General features: G+C 41.9%; 1 long non-coding RNA gene across 1 annotated transcript; it reads left to right on the forward strand.

Annotated features, from left to right (window-relative positions):
• Positions 1–185: 185 nt before the first annotated feature.
• Positions 186–2,057, forward strand: LOC308322670. The gene is made up of 3 exons (XR_013964738.1): positions 186–396; positions 1,101–1,203; positions 1,545–2,057. It is a non-coding gene; the product is annotated as an uncharacterized lncRNA (long non-coding RNA).
• The last annotated feature ends 6,440 nt before the right edge of the window (positions 2,058–8,497 follow it).

Here is an 8,497-nt window from a genome sequence, read left to right on the forward strand (position 1 = left end):
ACTGCAGGGCAGGATTGATCGATCAAGAAGTCTCTGCGAGGGGGGAGGGCATTGATCAGGAAGTATTGCAAGGGTGGGGGCGGTCCATGGGAGCTTGTTGTTGTCCGCATGCCATGTCCGCTTATTATAAGCGACTTGTATTATTATCGTTATTTGTATTATTATTAATATTATTATTAATTTAATATGCTGCTATGCTTCTAGCTCTGCTATTTTCAAACAGTTGATGAACATTAGATTTAAATGAGCTAATCTGTTGCAATTTGTTGAGTGGCTTCTTTTCAACATTTCTGTTGCAAAATCTGGCACCACTTACACTATTGGGTTACTTATATTACAGCCCGTTTGCTGCAGTTCTTTCCACTTTCCAGACTCTTCTCGTTCTTCCTCCGCAAGGTACGTAAACCAGCAAGACAATATTAATATTATAAGTATAACTTAATATAAATGTAAACGTTCTGCAGTGCAAACTATAGCCTTATGAACAGGAGTTAATGAGTTTGTTTTTCTTTTCTTTCTTGCCTGCTCGAGTAGCTTAGCCTCTTAGCTAAATACCGGACAGATACAAAGGATACACCGGTAGCTAACACTCGAGTAATAACACAACAAGCAATATTCCGATTCTAACTTATGAAGCTAAACTACCATTAATGCACCTAGCGTTAGGAGTTAAACGGGTTCGTTTTCCCCCTTATATTCTGTTTTTGTAACATGCACTTGCATTATTTTGTTAGCTGTTATGTTCCATGAAATTAGTTAATGACACAGGAAAACTCTTCACATAGAGCATGTCTGACATAAATATGAAATAATTTCTTAAACATGTAGCCAAAGTGTTAGGTTATTCATTAGCAGCAGCTAGCATGGCTGCATACAACATGCATCCCTGCTTCTGGTGACATATTATTTTAATTTGTGAGGTCTGTTAAATGATGGATCATTTTTATTAGTTTAATACTTAAAAAAAAAGATTACTGTTATTGTTACAGCATAGGCAAATTGACAGATCTATGGACTTAATGCCTGTCTACAGATGTAGATTATCTGCTCTGCAAATTCAGTGTAATTGTTAAAATTGTCTTGTTTATTTTTATTAACAGATGCATCGTTCCATATTGACCACCAATGAGTCTGTACAGCTCAAACAATGTACAACCTTACACTGTACCACTGCTCATATTAAAACTGCAATCGCTTTTGAAGGTATGTATAAGCTTGTTTTTTATTTTTAGGATGTATGTCTGGATGTACTGTAGAGAGGAGGCATTTTCATTATCTTTCAAATTGACATTGGGACTTATTCAGACTGTTGGCCTTGGCCAGGCAGGGTGTGTTATTCATGCACTCATTTCACCCAGGTTCCATCTCTGCAACGCATGCAATTTGTGTGTTCAGTCAGTGAGTCAGTCTAGTGACTGCCAGTGGTCTATGAAGGATGGATCTCCCCTTAAGTACATTTGAAATGTAAGAATGAGTTGGTGCTGTGTGTGTATATTATATACTGTATATTAATTTGTCATATTGTATGTCTCCCCTCCCTCTAGATCTGCGCATCATTAGATGCTGTCTTAACTGCAGATCAGATACATCTCAGGCACACTATCATTGTCCCTGCGGTGTAAGAACACCCTTTTAAGGGCTGATGCGATGAGAAAACACCTGCCGAAGTGCAAACTCTATTCAGGTCAGCTGTCCAGCCCTCCTCAGTCTGCCAGCCCTGCGATGCACAGTGGTCAGTCTGCCAGCCCCGCGATGCACAGTGTTCAGGCGCCCAGCCCTTCTGAGCCCTCTACCCATTCCAGATGCCCGTACTGCTCTGCTTGGCTGCAGAGTGCATCCAAGCAAATGTACACAATGTTAAGGATGTTTACTTTGTAAAATGCTTTATCTGGGCTGAATTTGTTCTTTTGCCCACCTCTGGTGTATTATCAAACATTTGCAATGCGACTGTGTGGTAAACCCTTAATATAAACATAGATAACGTGGTTGTAATTGATACACATTCATTTGATTACAAAGTTGTATTCTTTAAGCAATAAAGAAAAGGATAAAAGGTTTTCACTATGTTGTGGCTCTATTGTTGTTTCCAAACACATGCAGTGTTGCAGGCTTTCTGCTTGTTTTATTGAATTGCCACTTCTCCCAGGTCCATGTACTGCTCTGGAAGTCCATGTTGGTACCTCGCAGGTGGGTGGAGGCTGCTATGACACGTGTAATATGATACCATGAACTATAAGTGTAATAGTATAGTGTAGTGTAACGGTGTAGTAAGTGTTTATGAAGATGTAGAAACCATTTAGACGTTACTTTGAATCACAAAATATGTATTGTATACAGAGTTTCCATAATTGTGCCCACAGATTAAAGCACTGTCACACTATTCATTGGTTTATACAAGTGTTATAGTCTGACATCCAGGAGTGATCAAATGTGATAGCAGTTGCCAGTTTCAGAAGAGAAGCAGAGTGAGTATACATACTGTTTTGGGGTAATAGTCTGAATATGCAAAACCACAATACCACAGTGTCGTAGGGTTAGTGGGTTATAGCCGGGTTTTAATAGGTAACAATTATTGAAAAGAAAAAAATGTTATAATATACTGTACCACCATGTACCATAGATGGACATGACCAACATAATACACCAACAGACAGCCGGAATTGTCCTGGTCCCCATAGGCCTACTGAGTTTAGGAGGACGTAGAAACCAATTTTGACATGACCCCAGAAGAGCAGTTAAACATCTAAGTTAACCATCTAACCTCCCCGAAAAGGCCTGTCTGTCCTGAACTCTTATCCATATTTATACATTATGGATAATTAGTATGGACTTATTTGGCTCAACTGCTGTCATACCTCACATGGTAGTGATATTGTTGGAGCGCAGAGTGAAGGTGACTGCATATCTTTTACACCTACTGCAGCAAGTGTAGGCTATATGTTACTACTCCTTAGTCCTTACTAAGTTACTACTATGACCAAACAACCTATTTATTATCCATCCAGATTGTTGAATTACTGTGGAACAAACTATTGAAGAGACTTTATTGATAGTGCCTCCTAAGAAACCAGGTGGGACCACAAAAGGGTTGCTCAACCTTATGCCTGGAGTGCTCTCCAGTGAATGTCCAGCAGTCTGTGATTAGGCTCTCTATATATATATTATAAAAGTCACTACAATATATATATATAGATTGATTAACATGCAGTTTGCAGAATTACAGTACATTGAGTGGACGACACCATAAAGCAGGGGTTACCAAACTTTTTTGGACCAGGTACCCCTTTTGGGTAGGCACTCGGGGGGACGCTGGGGAGGCACTGGGCAGACACTGGGGAGGCACAGGGGAGACACTGGCGAGGCACTGGGCAGACACTGGGGAGGCACTGGGGAGACACTGCGGGGAGGTACTCAGGGGGACACTGAGGAGGCACTCAGGGTCACACTGGGACAGTGGTGAGGCAGTAGGCACTCAGGGGACACTGGGGAGGTACTGGGGAGCCACTGGGCAGACACTGGGGAGGCACCATGGCGGACACTGGGGAGGCACTGGGCAGACACTGGGCAGACACTGGGCAGACACACACACACACACACATGATTTTTTTTTTTTTTGTCAGCTTGGGTACCCCCTGGCTATGCGTCGCATACCCCTAGCCCGCGGACCCCACTTTGGGAACTGCTGCCATAAGCATTACACTTGTTTACAATAGGGCCCACGATTCCTCCCGTCCAAAACGGCCCAGAGACGGCCGAGATACGCCGGGGACCCCCGCGGACCCCCGCGGACCCCCACCCGGGCACGAGACCCACGGGGCCGAGTCCCTGAGGGCGGCCCGGTCGCAACGAGATTCCCCCCGTTCAAAACGGACCAGAGACGGCAGTGATACGCCGGGGACCCCCGCGGACCCCCGCGGACCCCCACTTGGGCACGAGACCCACGGGGCCGAGTCCCTGAGTGAGGAGGGAACAAGGGAACGCCCTTTTCTGTTTCCGTTTATCTGTTTCCGTTTCCGTTTTTGTGTTTCCTCTACTCTGGTTGATGTTGACTAACCCCGCCCCGTTGACTAACCCCGCCCTCGCAGAGACTTCTTGATCGATCAACCTGCCCTGCAGTCAGACACTCTTGGCTGCGCAACGCAACGTCTTCTTCTTCTTGTAAATTTCCAGCAGACTCGATGCCTTATCGGCACATTGCTGCCCTCCACAGGTTTGGAGTATAACTCAGTCTCAGTTTCTGAGTTTGGTGCAATTTAAAGTGCCCACCCTAGTCCAAATCTTTAACTCTCTTAGTATTTATCGATTCTGACATTTTATGTCAGAATCGATGAATAAAAATTTGGGCTATGCCCACCCAGTGACCCTGACCCGTTCTCAATACAGTACAGTCCCTCTCTCTATGATGACCCAGCCAGGCCCAGCGGCCAGAGTTCGAGTTGGCACAAATCCTTCCCTCAAGAGTTTATCAATGTCCTCTGTCTTCAGGAATCTCCTGGCTCCATACTACACTAAACCGTCTTGGACTTATTTTGATCATGTTTTCACCTGCAATTTTGGAGTTTAGACAACAATTATATGGTTTTTCATAATCAGATTATACCCCTAAAATCAGTATTCAGCTGCCCTTCTGAAACTGCTATCACACATTTTATCACTCCTGGATGTCAGACGAACAAAATTATACCACATTATTATGTCTTTTCCCTTTTAGTGGCATCTCATAATGGGCAGGGAATGGGTTGGTTCACTCCTCTCTCTCTCTGTTTTGTTTTTTTTACACTTCCCCACATCTGTCACATTTCCTGACTCCTCTGCATATACTGCCGCAGTATGCCCATAAGGCTAGCAGCAGAAACATCTGAGAGGACCTTTCTCAAACGGCCAACCACACCCTGGTGCTGAAATAGGCTACTCATGGCTTGCCATACTACTCAAGTGGTTTCTTCATGTTGCAATTAGCCAACTACAGGGGTGCCCACACTTTTTTGACTTGAGAGCTTTCTAAATGACCAGCTAAACAAGATCTACCCACCGAAAGAATGAATATCCAATTGCTGACAACAGTTTAAAAATGTACCTGAGGGGTTTTGGTATAGCGGCACTGGCGTTACATAACTAAGCAAGTATTGGGGAAATAGATAGTTCTTTTTTTGTTTTTTGTTTTTGTATATAACTTTGTAATGCTAACTGATGTTTGTGCGCAACACTCAACAAAGTATTGCACTGTGGGTTTGAGATTACTTTTTTTGTCAATCACCTTAATTCAAGTGGCAGATGCCCAAAAATAGTTTTATGTTTAAATGATACATATTTCTAGGGACATGTGATCTAGGCTACTGCCTACTGGTAGATCATGATCTACCTTTTGGGCACCCCTAACATACACCAAAGTTAAATTGCTGCTCTGAGGGCAGCTTTGAATGCTGCTCTCAGGGCAGCTTAAATGCTCCACATACAACCATGTTACATTTCTGCTCTGAGGGCAGCTTTTGAATGCTGCTCTCATGGCAGCTTAAATGCTGTACACCAACATAGTCATTTTGGTTGCGCTCGAGTGTTGCGATCAGAGAATTGCAGATCTACAAGATCACACTGCGACACGTTGCGCTGTTTTCAGCATGCAACCAAGTGTAAAATCAGGCAAATCAACTGTAGATTCAGTCGACTGAGTCACTAAATACTACGGTATTTAGTGACTCTACTAAAACTAGACTAACACTAAAACATTTCAGATGACTAAAACTAAATTCCATTTTAGTCAAAAGACTATGACTGAAACTAAATCAAAATTTGCTGTCAAAATCAACATTGATTCGTGATTCCTAGCCAGGCCCAGTTCATTGTCATTTGTTGCCTGTCATGTTTGCCGGATTTCTTGCGTAAATTCAGAGTGATGTTTGGGTTTATGTATCCCCACAGTCCTTTGTTGTGTTTGTTGTGTTTTGTCATGTGTTTCAAGTCTTTAAAGACTTTCAACACAAGAATGGAAACCAAGTAGCCTAATAATAATAATAATAATAATAGCATGAATTTGTATAGCGACTTTCATGAACCCACCTACATCAAAAGGTAGGACGTTAAACGATTGTTTAATGTCCTACTTTGTTTCCTGCGTTTGTCTGAGTCTTGAGTTCCTGCACGACGTGTGGGCCCTAAATCCACCAGTCTATCGACTAATGGCAATTGTAGTTCTATTGAAGACACAGCAGTAAATGCAGTACAGTACTGCATTTACTCAAGTACTGGAGTATTTCCAAATGTCAGTACTTTTTGCTTCTACTCCACTAAAATTATTTCACAACTTTTATTACCGGTAGTTATTTTGATATTATTACAAAGCATATACATTACCCAGTTCAGCCATATCGGCCATTTGAAAATAGCCGAACCACAAGCTCACAATGCGCCGCAGTGCGAGCTTGTAGATCTGCTATTTTCAAAAAATAATAATTATACATTTGAAAACTTTGTGAAACGGACATTCTGCACAATGTGCATACTTGCTACTCATCTATTCTTTTGGTATTTAAAGGTATTTTTCTAAAAGTATTTTAATTAAAGTATTATTTATATATTGATCATTCTCACTAAAATATCCCTGTTAAAGCTAATTCTTAACTTAATAATAAATAATAATAATAATAATATAAAGGTTTATAACAATTTTTGTTACCGGCTCTCTGCCTAGGATTTTGGTACTTATTTGTAGTATTTATTTGTACTTTTCAGGAGTTTCTTGCTCTGCTATCGAAGTATTATACAGTCCTTTCTTATTAGCATTATTAATTACCTTAATTAGTAATTTTATCCATTAAGTACCATTTCCACCACTGAGATGATGGCTTATAAATCTGATTTAACTGATTCAACAAACGCCATATTTGCATGTCATATTATTGTCTCCATCAGTCCGAAGGCATGGGGAAAGAGTATGTTTTGCACTCTGTCCGTACGTCCGTGTGTGTGTGTGTGTGTGTGTGTGTGTGTGTGTGTGTGTGTGTGTGTGTGTGTGTGTGTGTGTGTGTGTGTGTGTGTGTGTGTGTGTGTGTGTGTGTGTGTGTGTGTGTGTATGTGTGTCTGTCCGTGTGTCCGTGTGTCCATGTGTCCGTCTGTCTGTCTGTCCGTCCGTCCGTCCGTCCGTCTGTGGACAGCTAATCTCTGGCACCGTTGGCTTGATCGCAGACATACTCTGCACACACACTCCCTGAATGCCACAGCTGAATCTCTGTCCCAATGTTTTTTTGGACAGTACACCTACAGATTTTGTCCAAACATCATGCAAATTGGAACACAGTCTCTCTAGAGCCATTCAACGAAACGGCTCTTTCAGATTTTTCAGACTCCATCCTGATTGGCTAATATTGGCTTCCAAGAGTGCTCAGTTTCAAACAAAATGCAGCAAATCATGAACACATCGTGTGATTTCCGTTAAATGTTGCACGCACATTCCCACTAGGCCGAGGAAGAAATATCACTCACTCACACACACACACACACACACACACACACACACACACACACACACACACACACACACATACACACACAAAAACATGTTTATAACAAACATCACACACACAGACCTGTGCCCAGAAGGGCACTTTTTCTAGTTCAGTATAGGCTATCCCTATACTAGAGTGCTACCCCAAATGACCCATTTCTTAATGAGAACGGTTTCATATCATTATTAGAAACATATTTTTGAGCGGCGCCTCCGCTCCATTATGCAGGGTCTGGATGTTCCGAGGACCCCTTCACACGGTAACTGTATTTCTCGAAGATTAAAAAAATAATAATAATCAAAGTACAGTACAGAGCAGAGTATTCTTGCCTCTTTGCACATACTGCCCACGAATGCACTTTTGCTGGCTTTGCTACTATTGAATGTCATGAATTATCTGTCTCTATAGTGCCCTGTTCTTAGATCTTGTCTTGTATTGAATGTTGTTTGTTGTGTGTATTCTTAGGCTACAACTATCTGGCTGCAAACCAATTTCCCGCTAGGGACAATAAAGCTAACCTTGACCTTGAACCTTACACACTACAATACAGTACAGAGCACAGTACAGTACAGTTAACTATACCAATACATGTATAGTTGTACCGCTCAGTTCACACATGTGTGATTTTTGATCGATGTTGTTAGTTGGAAAGTGGCTCATCTTACCCCGTTCTAACTTCTCCCTAGGGGCTATTTGTATGTCATAAGGTCAGATGATTTGTGGACCACTGGACACAACGGAATTCAGGCCCATGGGGCTTTTTAAGCTATTTAGTTCCAATCCAAACAGTGGATTATTACGCACAGACTGGCACAGTTCGTTGCACACTGCTGACAAAGATGTGACAGTTCAAATAAAAAAAAGTCAGAACAACAGAATTGTCCTGTGTGTTTAGTTTAGAAGTCTATAGGCTGTTATGTTATAGCCTGCCTCTCACAGCCACAACATATATTGATCTTGTTGACTTGTTAACAAAGTGTTCAATCAAGCAAGCA

The sequence above is a fragment of the Protomyctophum bolini genome, assembly GCF_963924005.1.
Source record: "Protomyctophum bolini genome assembly, chromosome: 10".
Taxonomy (NCBI): Eukaryota; Metazoa; Chordata; class Actinopteri; order Myctophiformes; family Myctophidae; genus Protomyctophum; species Protomyctophum bolini.